We start from the raw sequence: 22673 nt of genomic DNA, 5'->3' as shown, positions 1-22673 counted from the left end.
ATGAGGGGAAAGCGTGCCTTGGCTCAGGCTGAGTTCAGCATGGGAGGAGAACTCCTGACCCTAAATGGGAATATCGTCAAGCGATGGAAAAAGCATATCTACTGGACATGAACAGCACCTCACAAGGCGCAGCAGAAGGTGGGAGAGTGTCAAGTCTGGGCACCTTATAATTCCTTTTCTGCTCTTTCCAGATTATGTTGTTCTGTGGGCTTCATCAAACAGTGATCTACAGCGCGCACTGGGGCAGATTGAAGTCCAGTGTCAAGCATTCGGAATCAAAGTCAGCCCCTCCAAATCTCAAAGCTCAGGATTTCTCCCATCGGATTGGGAGTCAATTGCGGTCCCAAGTGAAGACGTTCTTGTATCTCAAAAGCTTATTTCAAACAGTGCAACTTGTTCCAACACAAAAACCACAATACTACTGAAACTTTGGATGGTCGCCTCCGCCTCTCACACGGAAGACTGGGGTTTTATTTCCCGATAGGGAGATCTATCTACCAGCTGCTAATTATTTCCCAAGGCTAAATCGACACTAGTATCATCTGCCAGAGTAGTTTGGATACGAGGCCCAACCATAGCAAAAGATATGACATTTTTTAAGAATGTATTATAGTGGATATACTCCAAGAAAGACAAAGGTTTTACAAAAGGATTGAGAATGATCCTGCTATCAAAGATATGTTTTCAGGGACGATATGATCACCTACTTCAGGATCCAGGAACGTAGGCAGACAGCAGGAACCTAAGACGGATCCAAGAATGTAAAACATCAACTATGAGGCTAGGAAGTTGAGGTTCAGGTAATTTAATTCAATTCAATTTTATTTATATAGCACCAGAGGTGGGTAGTAACGAGCTACATTTACTCCGTTACATTTACTTGAGTAAGTTTTTGAAAAAATTGTACTTCTAGGAGTAGTTTTAAATCACTATACTTTTACTTGTACTTGAATAGATTAGTGAAGAAGAAACTGTCTCACTCCGCTACATCAGGCTACAATGAGCTCGTTACTTTTCTTTTTACCTCTTTGGTATTTTACGCGTCATTTTTTTTACTCCAGCGTACGTCTCATTTTAATGTTTTATTTTGACAGAGAGAGAGAGTCTTCCGCTTAAGGCTCTACCACGTGACTGTGTTCCACCAATCAAACGGCGTTGTGCAGTCACGTGACCATACTCGTTCTCAGCGGCGGGACCATAGACTGTATGTATCTATGGGCGGGACGTGTTAGCTTACAGTTGTAGCAAAACAAAGAATCAACCGTCGCCAAGGCAACACAGACGTGGAGGAACCCCCCGGCCTCATAGTGAAAGCATGGTTACCTTTTAGGAAAAGTGCGAAACAGCAGCTACATCATGCGGCGTCTTCTGTGTCGACCAAAACAAACGGACATGTGAGCGTTCAACAACTCAACCTCTAACCTGAGGAGACGTAGCGGTAGTTTTAGTTTTTGCTGTGGAGAGGTTGATCTTTGTCTTTTAGGTTACATACAGTATGGTTTGCACATGCAGTTTCCATCCAAATTTAATGTGACAAGTCTCTCACTTAAGCTATTTTGTAATTAATAAATTAATTTTCATTTATTTTATTGATTGGATGAACAGTAGTTTGCCTAAATAGGATTATTTTGTATTTTTGTCTGTCTGATTGATGCTTGTGTTAAGAAATAAATCAGACGTTACTCAACAGTTACTCACTACTTGAGTAGTTTTTTCATCAAGTACTTTTTTACTCTTACTCAAGTAATTATTTGGATGACTACTTTTACTTTTACTTGAGTCATATTATTCTGAAGTAACAGTACTTTTACTTGAGTAAAATTTTTGGCTACTCTACCCACCTCTGCACGTTGCCCACATGGCTACCTGTCTTAAAGGGGAACAGTCGGATGGTAATAATCATGTAAAGGAGAAACGGTGAAAGGTTACTTTTCTATCAAGCAGCAAAAAAGTATTAACGTCAACATCGTAACGTCCTGCAATGTGACTATTGCGAATGCGCACATCACGATGTCGATGCTAAAACACAATATTGTTCAGCCCTAACTGACGGTATGCTTCAGTAAGCTAGTTTACCACTTTTATCTTGGGTAATGCCACATGTAAGTATATCTTAGTTTATTTAGAATCCCAACATAGGTTATACTACGTACACTGTATAACAATACATTACGTGTTTCTTTATTTCATCTTACATTTTTGCTAGCCTGTTGTGTAGTTATATTGTTTTTACAATTATCTTTGTTCAATATCTGTGACTCATTACTATCTAAGTAACTGGTCATTGTGTTTTCTCCCAGTTTCACCCTTTGTTACTCAAATAAACATGTTACAAGGATCCCGGTCACCAGTGCTTGATGGTGGAAGATGTTTAGCTGTTGGTCAGATTGCACAGCGTTACGTACGTGAAGGACAAGACATATTTCATGGTAAGTACTTCCAGGTAATCTCTGCACCTCTAATCTCTGCACCTCTGTTATTCTAATATTACCATGTAATAAATTGAAACAGGCAGTTTTGCATTTTCCACCACTGATTCATGGTTGTTTGACAGTAACTACCAGAAGCATTTCCAGGTAATCGCTACACCTCTGTCTTACTACGTAATAAAATAGAAACAGGTAGTTTTGCATTTTCCACCACTGATTCATGGTTTTTATTTCAGAAACTACCAGAAGCATTTCCAAGTAATCACTACACCTCTGTTTTTGTATTATTACCATGTAATTAAATCAAAACAGATAGTTTTGCATTTTGCACCACTGCCTTCTAAATCTCTAGCCATGTGCCATTTCTTGCCTAAAACAATATAACCAACAATATGTTAAATTAAATTTGATAGATGTTACTCCCAGACGGTCTAATGGCTAGGATTTGGTGCCCTCACCGCTGCGGCCGGGGTTCAATTCCCGGTCAGGGAATGGTCAGGACTTGACAGATACAGATTTAAAAGAGTAAGATTTTGGTTGATTTGTCAAATTCTTCCTCATTAGTTTAACGTTTTAAAGAGTACCATTTCCTTTAAATCAGACCCCGACAGTGGATGTATCCTTTTGTCATCATTGATGGGTCATAAACACTTCATCTGCCTCCATCTCAATAACAATTCTTTTCATTTTTTCAAGCAGTAACTAAACCCCTAACCAACATTTTTAACTGAAAACCAATGTATGTGAGAGTCAAGTAATGTTATTGTTGGATTCAGGTCCAAATTTTGACATTTTAGCGCAATGCAAAGGTGCATTACAGATTTTTTTCTACATACCTGGAGTGATGCAAAGCAGGGGTGGCCAACTAGTCAAGGAACAGCAAGAGACTTGGTATTTAAGACTACAAACTGACTATGTGACAGATGTGTAATCTGTCATGTCCTGCCTTCTGAAGCTCTAGCCAGGCGCCATTCCTCACCTAAAACAATATGAGTCTTTCCAGTAAGTGAAAAGAAAACTCACATCTACAAAGATAAATTTGAAAGATGTGACTCCCTGATGGTCTAGTGGCTAGGATTCGGCGCTCTCACCGCCGCGGCCCGGGTTCGATTCCCGGTCAGGGAATGGTCAGGACTTGAGAGACTCAGGTGTGATGTTTGAAAGAATAAGTTCCTGGATTTGATTTTGATTTGTCAAATTCTTCCTCATTAGTTTAAATGAACTGAGAACATCAGTTATATGACTTACAGTTCTCAAAGACGCACACAATCTCAACTGGTTATCCTTTAGACAGCTAGTCTCTTTTTCTTTTCTCTCACTTTTTGTCTCTGTCTGGCCTTATGTATTTGCTTGTATTACATCAAGTGACCTGCATACCAATGACCGTAAAGATTATTATGTACAGTACATGGTTTTCAGAACTGTACCTTCAGATAAATGTAAGGCCACTTGGGTTATCTTTGGGCTGCTCTATATTCACCTGCAGAATGATAAACCCTGGAGTTGGCTCACTCCAGATTATTTAAGCAACAAACGTCCCTGGGTGGACTTGAACCACCATCCTTTCGGTTAACAGCCGACTGCACTGACCTATTGCGCCACAGAGACTGCATATGACTGATGTTTTTTTTATTTCTGATTCTGATGTAGAGATGGACAAACGACTCAAAAGCATAATACTTCTTGCCGTGACAAAACAAGAAACAGTAAAAAAAAAGAGGTCGGCGAGATAGAGTTCAAGACCCTTTTTTCAGGACACCCAAACTTTGTCTCTCAATATGGCAGTAATTCTATGCATCCAGGGCCAAATGTTTTACCATTTCATCCACTACGGGCCCCTAAGGAACTTTACATGTGTTGACAATAAAGATGCTCACAAAACGCTGCACTTGGAATTGCGTTTCTCATGCATATTCATGTCCTCTTAAATACAAAGAACTGCTAAGTTCTTTATTCCCAATATCAACTCTTAGACATTAGTTCCAAATTAAATTACTAGTTGTCAGAAGTGGGATTTGAACCCACGCCTCCAGTGGAGACTGCGACCTGAACGCAGCGCCTTAGACCGCTCAGCCATCCTGACTGATCCAACAGATCTTCAGTGGGACCTGTCTCAAAAATTATTATATAGTAAATTAAACATGTCATGATATAGCAGGTTCTCAGTCATGAGAACCTGCTATATCATGACATGTCTGACGGGGCGCTACCTATACCATCCAAAGACTGAGACTGCAGCAATATGTTCAATGCCCGTATATGTATAATGTATTCATATTTTCGTTATTTTCACAATGTTTATTCTTCTCATCGGGTAGGATTGCATTTTTCTTAGGCGGCATATTCCCCTGGGCCTGGTGGTATCTGGCTGCACCAGAGCACCTGGGATGTCAGGCTTTAAATCCCCACCTCTGAAAAGTGCCGCTTCTTAGCCGGATTATGTCTGGCCATGTCATAAATAATAGAGGCGAGGCCTCAAAACTGAGAATATATTGGGGTGTAATATTTAAATTACAATCGTTTCTAGCCGCTGCATTTATCAATGTACGATCATTCTTACGCTCTGATTGGTGTGATACGAACGTTTCATGAATCTCACGTGAAGCCTGTCGTACGTTAGGTTAATAAATGAGGGCCATTAGCTCTAAGGATGTGCTTCAATACATAACTGAAGTGGACACACTAATGAGTAGCACAATGGTGCAATCTGTTTACCTTGTCATAAGCTAAAGCCTTTTTCCAAGCTACAAGAAAACAAGGCGCTCTTCTGCAAAAGCACAGCTGGGAGTGCTTGAGAGTCCTTTGAGGTGCAGCGTGATTTTCGGCTGAGATGCTTCGGGTGTGTTAAGGTGTGAGCCCAAATAGTCGCTGAACAACAAAGACAAGACAGCGATCAGGTGATAGAACCGGGGTATTGATGTCCCATCCATGCAACCGATGGATATGATCAAAACCTGTAAACAGCCGAACCACATCACTGGAAAGTCAGCATTACTACAGGATCCTGTGGATGTCGATTTTTTAATCTGCCAGAACATGATTTACCACTTTTCATGGGCTGTCAACAACTTTTCCAGCAGTTATATCATGATTCATCTCACCATTTCAATCCATCAACCTCTGGGTCAGAGGCCTCATGACACATTGTGCCAATCTGCTGAAATTCACCCCAGATGGGACTTGAACCCACAATCCCTGGCTTAGGAGGCCAGTGCCTTATCCCCTTAGGCATGCTCCCATCACCAGTTCAGGAGAATTATACAACTATACAGTTCAGTGAGACGAAATACCATGAACACATGTAACCTATGACCTCTTGACCTCCATTCCAACGCAGCTTCTGAATGCGACATGGCTCAGGTCAGGTTTGTCCATGTCCTCTCTATGCCAAATTATAGAAACCATCCCCAAAGCATCCCATCACCAGTGAAATACATTACAGTTCAGGAGACTAATGAAACAGAACCTTGACCTTTGACCTCCAAAATCAAAATCAGTTCATCGCGACTCCTAGTGGTTATGTATGCCAAATTTAAAGTGCTTCCCTCTAGGCGTTCAGAGATATTGCATTCACAAGAATCGGTGGACAGACATGAGGACACAGTCACCTGACATTGAACCTATGACCTCCAAAATCTCATCAATTGATTTGCGAGTTCAGATGAATGTTTTTGCAAACTTTGAAGGAACACAAACATGGGTGTTGTGATAAGATGGTGCTGTCTATCGTTGTTTCTGAGATCAACAATACCTTCTAAAGTTGAATAGCTATTGCGTACCCGGTAATATTAGAGAAGAGTGCTCGTTGGCACTGTAGGCGGACAATTTAGAAAATTAAGTTACTTTAAACTTTAAACTGTTACATCTCCTCTGAATCACCATCTGCAAATTTCCAAGCCTTGTTGGCATGCCGACCACCATCTACAGGAGGTAAATCACTGGCTAGCTATGCAGGACTACCTCATACCTTTTACCAGGTTCAGGTGGTTAATAGTTATGGTCATATGAAGCTTCATTAAGCTTTCTGAACGATGGTCTTCATTTTCTGAACGCATTCACCCAGTAGTGTTTTATTATTGGTTGTGCATCTGTGATTGTCCTAGAGGTCTCTCAGTCCAGCACTTCTCCCCCTCATCTTTGTTAGTTTTACACTGTCCAGCATAAATTGCTGACACCATACCTCACACTCATCCATGCATACACCTTGCATACATGTATACAACCTTTGCACACAGTCTTTTGTCTCCCCTTTTCATGGGGTCATTACAAAGTATCTAGTGTTGATCTTAGCCTTTGTGTGAGTACATAGGTTTCCACATACGTTGTTTTTATTAAGATTGACGACCAAATTGTCAGTTTTTCTGAAATTTTGCGAACCATTGCAATGCCTTTCATAGCCTTTCATAGCCTTGTTGGCGCAGTAGGCAGCGCGTCAGTCTCATAATCTGAAGGTCGTGAGTTCAACCCTCATATGGGGCAAGTGTTTTAAAAAACAAAAAAATACTACTGCTGCTGAAAATGCAGTGACAGGTGGTTTAATACTGGCACAAGCACATGAATGGAATTTGTCATTCTTTGGTTATTTCTGAGATTGATACAATGAAAGGAATTATTTAAGAGTGGTAGCAAACCAATGAAAAGGGTTATAGACCATAAATGGTATGTCCTTGGACATACTATCCAAGCAGGGAGATGAGTACAGAGATTTGGGTGCTAGCAAGATGGATGTAGGTTGCCCATTGTTCATTTAGACTTACCAGCAACATTGTTATGATACAAACCTACTTGAAAAACAGTCAATTCTTTTTAAAGACTTGTGCATGGAACACACATGATATGACATTGTCAGAAGAGTTCAGGTATGTCAAATAGAACATGTCCATGTCCATACAAGCATGTCAAATGGACAACTCATCTAGCAGAATGTGCAACTCTACGCCTGAACAGGGACTTGAGCCCTGGACCCTCAGATTAAAAGTCTGATGCTCTACCGACTGAGCGACCCTGGCTTCTAAAACAGAGGACTGTGGGAAAAACAATCTCCTGAATTACAAATTAAAGTGCAAGTAAATGAAGACCAAAAAGCTTTTGCCATGATCACAGTCTTCTGGACAGCAGGAGGGTAGACCATAATTTACACATTGCCTGAGATCACCAATTGTTATTGCACAAACTGGTTGAAAATTGGCTGAATTGACCAAAACGGTTAAAAAGCTCAAAGTCACAACTCATCATGGCCACTAGCAGACTGTGAACATCCTGCAAACCTGCATGACAGATGACGTTAGCAAGCACTTTTTACATATCCCAGAATCAAGCTGTTGCCTTACCAGGGACTTGAGCTGTGGTAGTCTTTTTCGCTGAAAACGTTGATAACCTAATGCAATTTGTGGACAAATAAACTTTATTGCTGGTGAGTACAATAAAACAACTCTCCCTCTTGATCCGCTTCCTCTTGACGGGAAAAATCCACCAGATGACTTGCCATCCAAGCAGGGAGATCAGCACAGAGATTTGGGTGCTAACAAGATGTATGTAGGTTGGCCATTGTTCATTTAGAGATAGCACCCGCATTGTTATGATGCAAACCTGCATGAAAAACAGCCACAATTCTTTTTAAAGACTTGTGCATGTTACTTACATGATACAACAGTGTCTGAAAGTGTTCAGAATTGCCAGAGTGCACAACTCATCCAGCTCATCCAGAACTCGGACAATTTTGCTCAATTTGGCCTTAATTGTTTCTGGACATCTGTTCTTTTTAAACAGTTAAAAAGCAGGCCGGTTAGCTCAGATTGTTTGAGTGTGGTGCTAAAAATGCTAAGCACCGGCAGACACTTTAGGGGTACTAAAATCGCCAAATCCTACGCCCAAGAGCATCTGTATCCACCTTTTGTTTGCACAAATCGGCCATTAACGCAAAACAAGTCTCAATCTCTATAGCTCTACTTTCCACGTCTTTTGTAGCAAGGCCAAAAACATACAGTTGTAAGGTTGTCTGTTCAGTAAGTGCAATATGAGTCACAGGTAACTGATGTGCCTAGCATTCAATCTATTTCCTTCAACAAAAGCTAACTGGCCACCTAATTAGTCTGCCTTTTTTACAAATGTTACCTCTCTCCTGAATTTCAGATAAAGCGTGGAAATTCAGATTTGGAAATATTACTTTTTTTTTTGCAACCATGTGGCCAAATGGACAAGGCGTCTGACTTCGGATCAGAAGAGTGAGGGTTCAAGTCCCTTCATGGTTGGAAATTCCTGTCTACCTCCAGAAACAGAATGGGAGCATGCAGCATCTTGGTTTGGACTCTATAGCTATGTTTCCCATGTCTTTTTTGCAACTCCGAAAACATATGCAGTCCCTACAAACCATACACAACCAGGTAGCCCATCCAGAACTGGCCCAATTTTGCTTGATTTCGCCTGGTTTGTTTCCGGAAATCTTTCTTTTTCACACACTTAAAAAGCAGGCCGGTTAGCTCAGATGGTTTGAGTGTGGTGCTAATAATGCTAAGCACCGGCAGACACTTTAGGGGTAATATAATCACCAAACCCTACACTCAAGATCATCTGTTTCCACCTTTTCTTTGCACAAATAGGCCATTTACGCAAGTGAAGAAGTTCTTGTATCTCAAAGGCATATGAGGTTGCATACAGATGGAGAGAAGGAGGAGGAGAGAGGTACCTAGTGCATCATGGGAAGTCCACCGGCAGTCTAGGTCTATAGCAGCACAACTAAGGGATGGTTCAGGACTCACCCAAGCCAGCACTACCTATAGGATTTATCAAAGAGGAAATTCTTAAGCCTACTCTTACATGTGGAGATGGTGTCTGCCTCCTGAACCCAAACTGGAACCTGGTTCCACAGGAGAGGAACGCTCTGGCTCCCATTCTACTTTTGCCTTTTCCCACATTCTCTGAATGCTTAGCTAACTAAATGACTTAAGTTGGCCAATAATTGTTGCTTTTTCATCTTCGTTGTGATTGTTGTGTGCCTTCAATATCATATCATATCAATATTATGTGGCTATTATGAAAGAAACTGTCAAGCAAACACTTGCAACACTTTTAAAGGGTCCATGGTGTAAAGGTTAGCACTTTGGACTCTGAATCCTGTGATCTGAGTTCAAATCTTGGTGATATGCGTTTTAAGCCACATTATAGGTGAAAAAAATCAACCTTTCAACTTTCCACATTTAGTTTAAAGTAAGCTTACAGGTTTAATGTCCTTGGCCATTTAGACTGTAAACAGTATGTTGGTGGGGGCATGTTGAGGAGTCACCTGGTCGTTAATGTAACTTGAAGGAGTTCCAAATTTGACAGTAGACTGGAAGTGATAGGCTTTGAGTTACATGGGGGATACACACTTTGCATTCAGTCTCACAATCACCATAAAAATTAGGGATCACTGAAATTTGAACTTGTGTTGCTGCAGTCAGAGTATACAGTGCTCATCCTGAATGGACCAGTATAGTGCATCAGAACTGCTTGTTGAATGGTCTATAAGCTTTGGAACCCCCCTTTCCACACAGCTTTCAATTCTCAGATATGGATAGGGGAGTGGGCACTGTGTCCAAACCTTTCTGTGTAAAAAACAAAAACAACTAAAGAAGTCTCTTGGATGAGAGACAAAACTACTGCGGAGGACCTTTTTACCAAGTCCTGTTGCCCTTCAAAGTTCAAGGAGTCTTTATTATCCCCAGGGGGCAATTTGTTGTGCAGCAGCATGTTACTTAAAAACACACACAGGTTATGCAAGACAACAGCCATAAATCTATAAACAAAATAAATACGTACTACACGGAAGTCCACACCTCACCTTGACTTATTAAAGAAGCCTATAGCAGCAGGGACAAAAGAGTTTTTATGTCTGTTTGTCCTGCATTTAGGCTTTAGACTGAATCTGCGGCCAGACGGCAACAAGATGAAGAAGCTGTTCAAGGGGTCGGCCAGGACTTATTGGGCCTTCTTGAGGGACCTTGTCTCATATACAGAGCTTAAGTCAGTCAGAGGGTTGTGAGAAATCTTGCCACACACCTTAACTATATATTGCAGCCTGTTCTTGTTTTTAAGCGTTGGGGCAACGTTATTAAAAACTGACAGCTCCTCACTAAAATCATAAATATTAAAACTACTATAAAAATCGTTTGAGAGGGCAAGGTGTGACATGCCATTGAGGGAGATCAGACGCTTCTTAGGTTGCATCCCCATCATTGCTTTCACACCCTCCCATGGAGGACGTGAGTGGCCTGTGCTCAGCATGTTCTAAACTTTGTCCATATTATTAAATTTTGCAAGCCTAAGTTCCTTTTTAGCTTGTTTTTGAAGTACTCTGTATTGAGTCATGTTACCTTGGTTGAAGCTAATATTTTGTTGATTCATTATGCTTTTGACAGATTTGGAGACCCATGGTATATTATTTGGACATATGGAGATGGATTTACGAGGGATGACTAAGTCCTCACAGAAGGGGATGTATGCAGAAACAGTCTCTTTGAGCTCATCAAGGTCCTTACATTTGTTTTTGAATAGATCCCAGTCAGTGCAGCAGTAGCATTCCTGTAGACACTGGATTGATTCATCTGACCAAACCGGAACTAACTTTCGTTTTGGCTTGTTTCTCTTCAGGGCAGGTTTGTAAGACGGAACCAAATGAACAGAGTTGTGGTCAGACATGCCGAGTGGAGCTCTGCTGCAGGATTTATAAGCACCTTTGACGGATCTATAACAGTTTGCCATGTTCTTTACATTTAAGAGAACATGAATGTGCGCAAGAAACGCAATTGCAAGTACAGCGTTTTGTGAGCATTTTTATTGTCATCAGATGTAAAGTTACCATGTGTTTGTACACAGTAGACATATCTACTGCTGTATTCACTGTCTGTAGCAAGTCCTTCAAAACCTGCTCTTGACTTGCTTTTTTCCACATCCTCTGAACGCTTAGCTAACTAAATGACTTCAGTTGGCCTGTAATTGTTGCTTTTTCATCTTCATTGTGATTGTTGTGTGCCTTAAATATCACACATGTGTATCTTTAATATGTCCAAATGTGACACCCACAAATGTATGGTCACAATTGTTATGTTTATAATCTGATTATAGGTATGTTTCTGTTAAAGAAACCAGGTTTAAATATATTTTCGGTTGATGTCTTTAAAAGTGTAATTACACACTTACGCCACAAGGGGGAGTATCGTTAGGTGAGCGCTAGTTGGAACAACGGCTTCCGTCCCTCAGACAGAGGACAGCCTGCTGAACGAACGCAACTAATGTGTCCTGTCTCTCTTTTTCCTGCATCAAAACAGGTTAGTAAGTGTGTGTTACAACACCAAAATATGTTTTGAAGCCATTTAGAACTATAAAACCCTGTGGAACATGATCTGAGAAGGTTTGAGGCAGAAAATGTGTGTTTTATTTGAGTTAGAAACTTGGATTTCTATACACTAGCATAGTTTTGCTAGCTCTGGTATGTAAACGAAGTCACAAGATGGCGACCGTAATGTCGTACTTTTATTTAGTTTTACTGTAGCTCCTTGACATTAATTATAAGTGTGTAAGTGTTGTTATTGTGTAGTTGTAACAATGTACTGTTTATTAAGGTTTGGTAAATGTGTTAGGCAGGGTGAAGAGAGAAGCAAGTTTATACGCTTCACTACAGCTAGTAAATGTCAGAGAACATGTTAAGATTACAACAATGTTGGTAATGGTTGGGACTGTGTGACTTAAAGAGCACTCCGGTAAATTCATAGACTATACTATGTTATTTCAGTGGTTAAAAATATAATAATTTTGTGTTGCAATGTGAATGGCACATTTGGGAAATGAAGTGAATGAGTTTAATGTGAAGTCTGGAAAGAGAAAGAAAGTTATAAAATCCTGTTAATAAAGACAGAGGACAGCCTGCTGAACGAACGCAACTAATGTGTCCTGTCTCTCTTTTTCCTGCATCAAAACAGGCATATTTATCTGTTAACAGGTTACTCATGCTTGAGGCCTGTAACAGAATTTTGGAGGCACCGCTGGGATCAGCATCTGACGAGGGCTGATGTTGATCCTTTAATCAACGAACTCAAGGCAGAGATCACAGGACAGGCCTGCTGGAGTGGATGGTGTGTGACTGAGGCAGCTACGGAACCGCAGCTTGCGAGTGGGAGCCACAGCTGGAGGAGTCCACCACTGAGCACTCGAGGTGACTGGACTGGGAGACACTGCTGACCAAGTGACAATATGGAGGACGCTGAAAGAAAAACACTAACGTGGAGGATAAAGAAAATTCTTCACACCCTGACTACAGAAGAACTTTTCCAGGTAGCTGAGAACATTCCATCCGCTCTAGATCTGGATTTCTCATGCGTAACTGAGGGTGATGAAGAGAGTTGCTTTGATTATATATGCACATACATGGACTGTAAAACATTACTTGAGTTAGAGGACCAGGGATTTTCCCATTTGTTGTGTTTGAAAGACGATATTACTGGGCTAATCTCTAGCCGGGTTACCGATGTCAGTCAGCCCATAGTATCAGGTAATGAGAGTGTTACACTAACAGCAATATCTACGACCACTCTAGCAGCTCAACAGGACAGAGTAGAGAGGCATGTTGCTGACACATACCCTGTTGATTCAGAAGCAGTAGAGTATCAAAAGCTAGTGGCTAACTATGAAGCTCTAGGTAGGAAGTTAGCTCAGTTTAAGACTACAGCACCAGGAGAACAGACACCTACATCCGGTGACACACAGTTACCACATCCCAGAACAGGGAAAATAACTGATAACCACCTCACAACAGACCCAAAAAGTGTCAGGCCTGATAATATGGTTTCCCTAAGAGACCTATCATTCCTTCAGCGCCGAGAGTTTAAAGTACACGGCGGTCAGGTTGGAGACAGTACATCAGCCATCACTTACCATGGACTATGTAAGCAGATTGATGAGGGATGCAAGGCAAGCCATACAGAGGGTGAGATCATCCAAGGTGTGCTCCGCATCATCAAACCTGGACAGTTTAAGGACATGTTGATCAACAAGGATGACTTGACTCTCTGTGAGCTTAAGAGCTTCCTGCGTTCACACCTGAGCGAGAAGAGCGGCAGTGAGTTATTTCAGGAGTTGATGAGCACCAAACAATATGATCAAGAGAGCCCCCAACAGTTCTTGTATAGGATGATTGGGCTGAAACAGAAAGTGATGTTTGCATCCAGACAAGATAACAAGGACATTGAATATGAGCCCCGCACGATCCAGAATGTTTTTCTGCGCACCATTCATCAGGGCCTTCTCCCCAAGTATAGCGATGTTCGCAATGAGCTTAAGCCACTCCTGTCTGATTACACTGTTCCAGATGAAGCACTGATAAGGAAAGTCAACAAAGTATCTAGTGAGGAAAGTGAGAGACAGCGGAGGCTAGGACATTGTGCCCGCCAAAAGGTAACTCACGCTCACAGTGCTCAGCTTGAGTCAGAGAAGGACACAGAGAAACAAACAGACTACAAATCAAAGAATAAAAATGAAGCAGTAGAGGAGTTAAGCGCTAAGGTTGATGCTCTGACAAAGATGGTGGAAGCCCTCACAGCCACTAAAACTCATGACAAAACATGCCAGTGCACTTACACCAAGCCGAAGCAAATATCAAAGCAATTTGGTTGCCCAAAGTGTGTTGAGAAGGGGACCAGTACATGCAATCATTGCTTTATATGTGGAGAAGGAGGTCATAGAGCAGTTGGATGCCTAAAACGGGGGCAAGCAAAGACCATTGGCCAGCCAGCTGCCGATGCACACTCACTAAGCAGCAGACAGGAGAACCCTACCAAATCAGAGACACAACTAAAGGAACCGCTTCATGTTCAGTGTGTAACTGCCCCTGTAGAAACTACAAAGACTGAAGTAAATGAAAAAGTGGCCCAGCTTGTGGGAAAGAAATGTAAAATAAGGTGTTACATTCACAGCTACGCAGTGGACTGTTTATTGGACTCTGGTGCCCAAGTCAGTCTCCTGGACCGCCAGTGGGTGAAGACTTACCTTCCTGATCACAAGCTGCGTCCATTGACTGAACTCATAGGAGACAAGGGTCTCAGTATAATAGCTGTCAATGGTGAACCATTACCTTATGATGGCTGGGTGGGGGTGGTGGTGAGTCTTCCAGGCAACAGCGATCCAAACTTAACAATACAAGTACCTTTCCTGGTGAGCAGTGTGCCCATGGACCGTCCCCTGATTGGTTTTAACGTGATTGAGCAGCTGATATTGGGGCCAGAGGAGGGTGCAAACCTGGTACCTGCCCTTGTGAGTCTCCTTCGTGATGCAATGAGCCTCCCAGATGACAACGCAGCTGCGCTGGTCAACTTCATCCAGGCAAAGTTGACCATTGCCGATGAAGTGTGTCATGGTGCATTGAAGGTGGGACTGAACAATGTGATTATTCCAGCTGGTCAGGTGAGACATGTTAGGTGTAAAATACCACCCACATTTGACACGTCACACTCTCTAGTACTTTTTGAACCCAATGAGAGCAACCCACAGTTACAGCAGCTAGATGTTGGTGATAGCCTAATAGAGATTAACCAGGCTAAAGTCCCATATGTTACAGTGCCAATTGGCAACCACACCAAACACGAGGTGACTCTCTCCTGTAGGTCTATTCTAGGGAGCATTGAACCAGTAGCCAGAGTAATACAGACAGACAAGTTAGACCTGACTAAGTCAAGTATTATTCCGGAGGTCAGCAGAGAAGAACTCCCTAACACTCAACCAGACAACACAGGTAGCGTAGCACAGGAATGGGACCCACCAGTTGATGTGAGTTCCTTAAGTGAGGACCAGCAGAAAGTTGTCAAGAAAATGTTGCGGGAAGAATCTGGGGCTTTTGCTCGAGATGATGATGACATGGGCTGTATAACCAGCTTGGAAATGTCCATCACCCTGAAGGACAATACTCCTATTCAAAAAACATATACCTCCATCCCAAAACCTCTTTACAAGGAGGTAAAAGAGTACATCGAGGATCTCCTGGCCCGGGGATGGGTTGTGAGGTCGAAATCTCCTTACTCAGCACCGGTAGTCTGTGTACGAAAGAAAGATGGGACACTCAGACTCTGCATTGATTACCGTCTTTTGAACCAACACACCATCTCAGACCGGCACCCCTTGCCAAGAATCCAAGACATCACAGATACCTTAGGTGGGTACAGTTGGTTCTCCATTCTAGACCAGGGGAAGGCGTACCACCAGGGATTTATCGCGGAGGGGTCACGCCACCTGACTGCATTTATCACCCCCTGGGGTCTCTTTGAGTGGGTGCGTATACCCTTTGGATTGACTAACGCACCTGCTGCATTTCAACGCAGTATGGAAGAGATGCTCGCCCCCCTACGAGATGAGTGTTGTATTCCATATTTGGATGACATACTGTGCTTTGCCAGGACATTTGAGGATCACGTTGAAGGGCTGAGGAAAGTTCTCAGAGCACTGCAAAGCCATGGAGTCAAGCTCAGACCCACCAAATGCGACCTGTTCAAGCAGGAAGTGAGATATGTTGGTCGTTTGGTCTCAGCGGAACGTGTGCGCATTGATCCCAAAGACCTGGATGCCGTGTATGCTCTGAAGAAGGAATCCCCTGCTACTGTTGGAGATGTGCGGAGGATTGTTGGCTTCTTGAGTTACTATCGATCGTATATCCAGGATTTTTCCAGGATGGCTATGCCCATCTATGAGCTCCTGCAGCCTAAGAAGAACCAAGAGCTACAGTCACAGGAAAAGCTGAGGGCACAAAAAGGAAAGGGTACACAGTTACCATCCAGAGCTCCAGTTGCGTGGACTGAGAAACATAAGGAGGCACTGAGTAAATTAATTGATCAGCTGGTGAACCCTCCTGTTCTTGCCTACCCAGACTTTGAGTTGCCGTTTGTGCTCCACACAGATGCATCTGATAAGGGACTTGGAGCTGTCCTCTACCAGAGCCAAAATGGGAAACTCAGGGTAATTGGATACGGCTCAAGGACCCTAACACCAGCCGAAAGAAATTACAGGCTACATTCAGGCAAACTAGAGTTTCTCGCTCTTAAATGGGCAGTTTGCGAGAAATTTAGAGACTATCTGTATTACGCCTCTCATTTCACCATCTTCACAGACAATAATCCCTTGACATATGTCATGCGTACGGCTAAGTTGAATGCTGTTGGCTTCAGGTGGGTGGGAGAGCTGTCAGATTTCAGATTTGACATACGGTATCGACCTGGCAGAGCAAATGCCGATGCAGACACTCTTTCACGATGCCCTCTTGACATTAACAAATATGTCAAAGAATGTACACAGGAACTATCCAGAGAAGCTGTCACTGCCACATGGGGAGGCTGCAGAGCAGGGGAGGTTGGAGATGTTGCTTGGATTGCGGCCTTGACTCTAAGACACGCTGACCAGCTCGAACCAAACAGTAGAGAAACAATACCACCGATTGACCTTGCTGAACTGCAAAAAGCTCAGAGAACAGATCCGGTGATAGGTGAGATTCTGAAAATGAAAGAGTCAAACAAAACACTCACAGATGACATGAAACGTATGGTAAGGGGAACTGGCAGGAAAATGATGCATGAATGGACAAGGCTTCACATTGAAGATGGGGTTCTCTATCGGAAGACAGCAGAGAGACGTCAGCTAGTCTTACCTGCCAGCTTCAAGCCACTAGTGTTAAAAAACTTACATGACGACATGGGCCATGTTGGTACTGAAAGAGTCCTCAGCTTAGCAAGATCAAGGTTTTATTGGCCTTATATGAGACGGGAGATCGAAGCTTATGTTACCAAGCAGTGTCCATGCATAAAGAAAAAAAAGCCAGCAACCCACATAAGAGCCCCAATGGCTAGTATAACCACCAGCTCTCCAATGGAGCTTGTCTCTATCGACTATTTGCATTTAGAGCCAAGCAGAGGAGGCTACCAGTATATCCTAGTAGTGGTAGACCATTTTACTAGGTATGCACAGGCTTACCCAACTCGCAATAAGTCAGGGAAGACTGCAGCAGAGAAGATCTTCAGTGACTATATTCCAAGGTATGGCTATCCCTTCAAGCTTCACCACGATCAAGGGCGCGAGTTCGAAAATGAGCTCTTTCGAACATTGCAACAGCTGAGCGGAGTAGGAAACTCACGAACGACTCCATACCATCCCCAGGGCAATCCTGCTGAACGGTTTAACCGTACTGTGCTACAGATGATGCGGACCCTAGGTGAGGAAAAAAAGGAAAGGTGGAAAGACTATCTCCCACAAATTGTCCATGCATACAACAGTACACGCCATGAAGCAACTGGGTACTCACCTTTCTTCCTGCTGTTTGGCCGACACCCACGGTTACCTATAGATTTGTTGTTCAGGATGACCAGTATTGATGAACCCCAAACTGCAAGAACTTATGCTGAGAAATGGGCAGAAAGGATGACTGAAGCTTACCGGATCGCATCAGACAACAGCAACAAGTCCAGTGCTCGTGGTAAGAAGTATTATGACCGACACACAAAAGGAGTAGTGCTGCAACCAGGAGACAGAGTACTGGTACGAAACCTGAGTGAAAGAGGTGGTCCTGGGAAGCTAAGGGCATATTGGGAAAACACCATTTATGTTGTGAAAGAACAGATCAGCGACAACCCAGTTTACAAAGTGGCCTCAGAAATGGATGGGAACAAGTCACGCGTCCTGCATCGCAACTTGTTGCATCTTGTCAACGACTTACCTGGTGACCTACCAGCAGCACAAGAAAAGACAAAAACGGTACCAAATAGGAAAACACCAAAACCACCTCACAGAGAGACCAGACCACAGTCAAACAGTGAAACAGGGTCTGATGATGATGAAAGTTCCATCTACTATGAGCTAAGGTATAACTTGAGGAATGGAAACAGGAAGGATGTTGCACTGACCAGTGAACCTGTCTGTGATACCTTAAAGAACCCCGCTCCTACTGAATTCTGTCAATCAGTAAGGGGAAGAGAATCAGGACATCGACACGTTACAAGAGAACAAAAGGAAGCAGAAAAGGAACAGTATAGTGAAGATCAGTACAGTGAACCCAACAGTGAAAGCGAAGGAGAGGAACAAGGGAGAAAAGGAGAGCGAAGTGTCATCCATGAAAGCGAGATGAGCATGAAAAGTGAGATTGACCAGCCTCTTCCTGGAGTGGCACAAGCAGAGCCTGACACTGAGGAACAGACACTCAGAAGGTCGACTAGGACTAGGCGACCAGCAGCACAGTTCACTTACAACACACTGGGCCAGCCTTCCTTCCAGGGACATCCATCGGTCAGTAGTGCAGAGGTCTATGAATCACCAAACATGACACCTTGGTACATGCAATCATACCCCCTCACACTCTACTCTTTCCCAGCACCATATTCTGTCCCCTCATACTTGCCACACCCTTACACCTGGCCAGTATGCTATAACAGACCAATCTATATAGGTTAGGAGTTTGAGAAGGGACTCTGAGTGTACATATTTTGTGTGATGTTGAATAATGAGTTCAAATGGTAAAATGTCAGGAGCCATTTTATTTTTTGTTGGGGAGTATGTGACACCCACAAATGTATGGTCACAATTGTTATGTTTATAATCTGATTATAGGTATGTTTCTGTTAAAGAAACCAGGTTTAAATATATTTTCGGTTGATGTCTTTAAAAGTGTAATTACACACTTACGCCACAAGGGGGAGTATCGTTAGGTGAGCGCTAGTTGGAACAACGGCTTCCGTCCCTCAGACAGAGGACAGCCTGCTGAACGAACGCAACTAATGTGTCCTGTCTCTCTTTTTCCTGCATCAAAACAGGTTAGTAAGTGTGTGTTACGACACCAAAATATGTTTTGAAGCCATTTAGAACTATAAAACCCTGTGGAACATGATCTGAGAAGGTTTGAGGCAGAAAATGTGTGTTTTATTTGAGTTAGAAACTTGGATTTCTATACACTAGCATAGTTTTGCTAGCTCTGGTATGTAAACGAAGTCACAAGATGGCGACCGTAATGTCGTACTTTTATTTAGTTTTACTGTAGCTCCTTGACATTAATTATAAGTGTGTAAGTGTTGTTATTGTGTAGTTGTAACAATGTACTGTTTATTAAGGTTTGGTAAATGTGTTAGGCAGGGTGAAGAGAGAAGCAAGTTTATACGCTTCACTACAGCTAGTAAATGTCAGAGAACATGTTAAGATTACAACAATGTTGGTAATGGTTGGGACTGTGTGACTTAAAGAGCACTCCGGTAAATTCATAGACTATACTATGTTATTTCAGTGGTTAAAAATATAATAATTTTGTGTTGCAATGTGAATGGCACATTTGGGAAATGAAGTGAATGAGTTTAATGTGAAGTCTGGAAAGAGAAAGAAAGTTATAAAATCCTGTTAATAAAGACAGAGGACAGCCTGCTGAACGAACGCAACTAATGTGTCCTGTCTCTCTTTTTCCTGCATCAAAACAGGCATATTTATCTGTTAACAGGTTACTCATGCTTGAGGCCTGTAACACAAACATTCCTCTCTTCATTTCCGACATACTGGAAGTCGGCCATGTTTAATTGGATGCTCTCCAGTTATTGTTGTTTGGTAGATTGACATTATATTTTCCTACTTTGTGGACTTTTCATTTCATATTCTTTGTCTGACATTTTCTATTCCCCGTTTGTATTTTCTGTGACTGCATGTGGTTTTAAATCTGTTGGAGTTTCTTCAGACTAAAGCAAAGACACTGATGATGTCATCCAAAAGAAACATAAAGGACAGCAACCTGTTTCCAGAGGACACTAAAGAATGACGGAGCAGCAGGAAACAGAGCAGCTCAAATAGCAAACAGCTGATTTATTCATCTGACTCGTAGAATAACGCCAGTGATTGACTTGTTTTAAATGTCTGGGAATGTGGAACAGCTCCATGCTGACTACCTGAAATAAAACAAGGCCACATGCTGATTATTGGGGACTTGATTTGATGGATTTATTCTTCCTGTTGTGTCTCTGTTTAAACTCCTAATTTAAAGGTAAAGTCAGCGTCCACTAAAGGTTGTGTTGTTGCTGCTGACAGACTCAGATTATTATTCTAAGTGTATGACAACATCATGGGATGGATCCCTACAGAGATAGACCTTTTAGTTAAAGAGGAACATCCTTTTAGTTTAGATCCTTTAGTTTCCAACCAGACCAGAGTATTGCATTTAAGTGCATCCATGTCCCAGAAATGCGTGTTACTAACCAAGCTCTGGGGAGTCATTCCCCGGAGTCCTTATGTTCTTTTTTCCCCAGCATGTTCCCTCGGATCAGGGAGGCTCCAAAATCATGGTAGCAGCTGTCGCCATGGTCCCACTACACGTTCTGCGGTGCCATGTTCATCTGCTACACTCTACGGTGCCCAGCTACATCCTGCTGTGCCTTGTAATGCCGCACAGTGCCGTGCTATGCCATGAACTACTACAAAGAACTGCTATAAACTACTATTTTTTCTATTTTTGTTATTTCCACTAACCCCAACCGGCCCGTCAGACACCGCCTACCAAGAGCCTGGGTCTGTCCGAGGTTTCTGCCTAAAAGGAAGTTTTTCCTCGCCACTGTCGCACTGTTGCTTGCTCTGGAGAAAACTACTAGAATTGTTGTGTCCTTGTAAATTCTGGAGTGTAGTCTAGACCTACTCTATCTGTAAAGTTTCTTGAGATAACTCTTGTTATGAATTGATACTATGAATAAAATTGAATTGAATTGAACCAGAGTGGTGATTGTAGGAACAGTGGAAAGATGAACCAAGACGGCTTTTCATATATATATTTTCTTTTTCTATTGACTATAGTTGTTTGTTATTAACAGAAATCAACCTGTCAACATTTCTATTTGTCATAAAGTTCAGACGTTAAGATTTTTACCGCCAGTTCAAAATGGAGCTGAACCCGGAGGAGGATTCCTCCCTAACGGCCTCTCTGCTCTGCTCCGTGCCCCCGCTGTCCGGTAATAGTTAAAGCAGATAAAAACCTAAAGACCACTCAAAAGCTTCAAGATAAAACTTTCTTAAGAAGCTGCTTCATGTTAAAGAGAAGGCCTGTTTCCAGCCAGACTATGAATTGATTCATGAAATCCCTGTTATTAATGTGGAGTCAGTCCCATATGGTCTAGGGGTTAGGATTCCTGGTTTACACCCAGGTGGCCCGGGTTCAACTCTCGGCATGAGAATGGCTATCTAGCCAATGAAGGTCTGTAGCAAGTTCTGTAAGATCTGGTTTAATGGTCCTGTATTAAATGAGAGCTGTATGCCAACTATGCCCCCGTACATAATATATGTCTCAAAAATCAAATATTTCTGGTCAGTATTTTTTGCTTTTTAATCGGCGTTGTGATTGTCGTTTGCCTTTAATATCACACATGTGGATATTATGAAAGAAACTGCCTAGTAAACCCTTGCAGCACTTTCAAAGGTTCCATGGTGTAATGGTGAGCACTCTGGACTCTAAATCCAGCAATCTGAGTTCAAATCTCAGTGGAACCTGATTTTAAGCCACAGCAAAGGGTAAAAAGATCAACCATTACACTTTCCACATTTTGTTTAAAGTGAGCTTACAGGTTTAATGTCCTTGGCCATTTAGACTTTAAACAGTATGTTGGTGGGGGCACGTTGAGGAGTCACCTGGTTGTTATGTAACTTGAAGGAGCTCCACTTTTGATAGTACTGACTGGAAGTGATAGGCTTTGAGTTACATGGGGGATACACACTTTGCATTCAGTCTCGTAATCACCATAAAAATTAGGTATCACTGAGACTGGAACTTGTGTTGCTGCAGTCAGAGTTTACAGTGCTCATCCTGAATGGGCCAGTATAGTGCCTCAGAACTGCTTGTTGAATGATCTATTAGCTTTGGAACCCCCCTTTCCCCACAGCTTTCAATTGTCAGATATGGGTGGGGGAGTGGGCACTGTGTCCAACCCTTTCTGTGTAAAAAAACAACTAAAGAAGTCTCTTGGATGAGAGACAAAACTTCTGCGGAGAACCTTTTACCAAGTCCAGTTGCCCTTGGCCTAGTTGGGATCTTTTGGGGTAATAGCATGGATCAGGAACCAAAACGGACACATCTGGACTCAATGTGGGCAATGTACGGCAATATTTTACACATTTAGACCATAAAGACAGTTATCAGTTTATTTCCCATCTGGCAGGTATATTTGTGGACTCAGTTAGACATTTTGAAGATAATTGTTGACCCAATTGTCAGTCTATTTCCCATCTGGC

At 42.4% G+C, this 22673-nt stretch overlaps 4 non-coding genes across 4 annotated transcripts; 3 read left to right on the top strand and 1 right to left on the bottom strand.

Moving 5' to 3' along the window:
* Positions 1-3482: 3482 nt before the first annotated feature.
* On the top strand, positions 3483-3554 carry trnae-cuc (transfer RNA glutamic acid (anticodon CUC)). Its single transcript has one exon. It is a non-coding gene; the product is annotated as a tRNA-Glu (tRNA).
* An 875-nt stretch (positions 3555-4429) lies between these two features.
* trnal-cag (transfer RNA leucine (anticodon CAG)) lies at positions 4430-4512 on the bottom strand. The gene has a single exon. It is a non-coding gene; the product is annotated as a tRNA-Leu (tRNA).
* Positions 4513-8607: 4095 nt separating this feature from the next.
* Positions 8608-8680, top strand: trnar-ucg (transfer RNA arginine (anticodon UCG)). The gene has a single exon. It is a non-coding gene; the product is annotated as a tRNA-Arg (tRNA).
* A 12870-nt stretch (positions 8681-21550) lies between these two features.
* On the top strand, positions 21551-21622 carry trnav-uac (transfer RNA valine (anticodon UAC)). The gene has a single exon. It is a non-coding gene; the product is annotated as a tRNA-Val (tRNA).
* The last annotated feature ends 1051 nt before the right edge of the window (positions 21623-22673 follow it).

This window comes from Etheostoma spectabile, unplaced genomic scaffold (assembly GCF_008692095.1).
Source record: "Etheostoma spectabile isolate EspeVRDwgs_2016 unplaced genomic scaffold, UIUC_Espe_1.0 scaffold00018427, whole genome shotgun sequence".
In the NCBI taxonomy this organism is placed as follows: Eukaryota; Metazoa; Chordata; class Actinopteri; order Perciformes; family Percidae; genus Etheostoma; species Etheostoma spectabile.
This window is presented reverse-complemented; position numbering and strand designations above follow the sequence as displayed.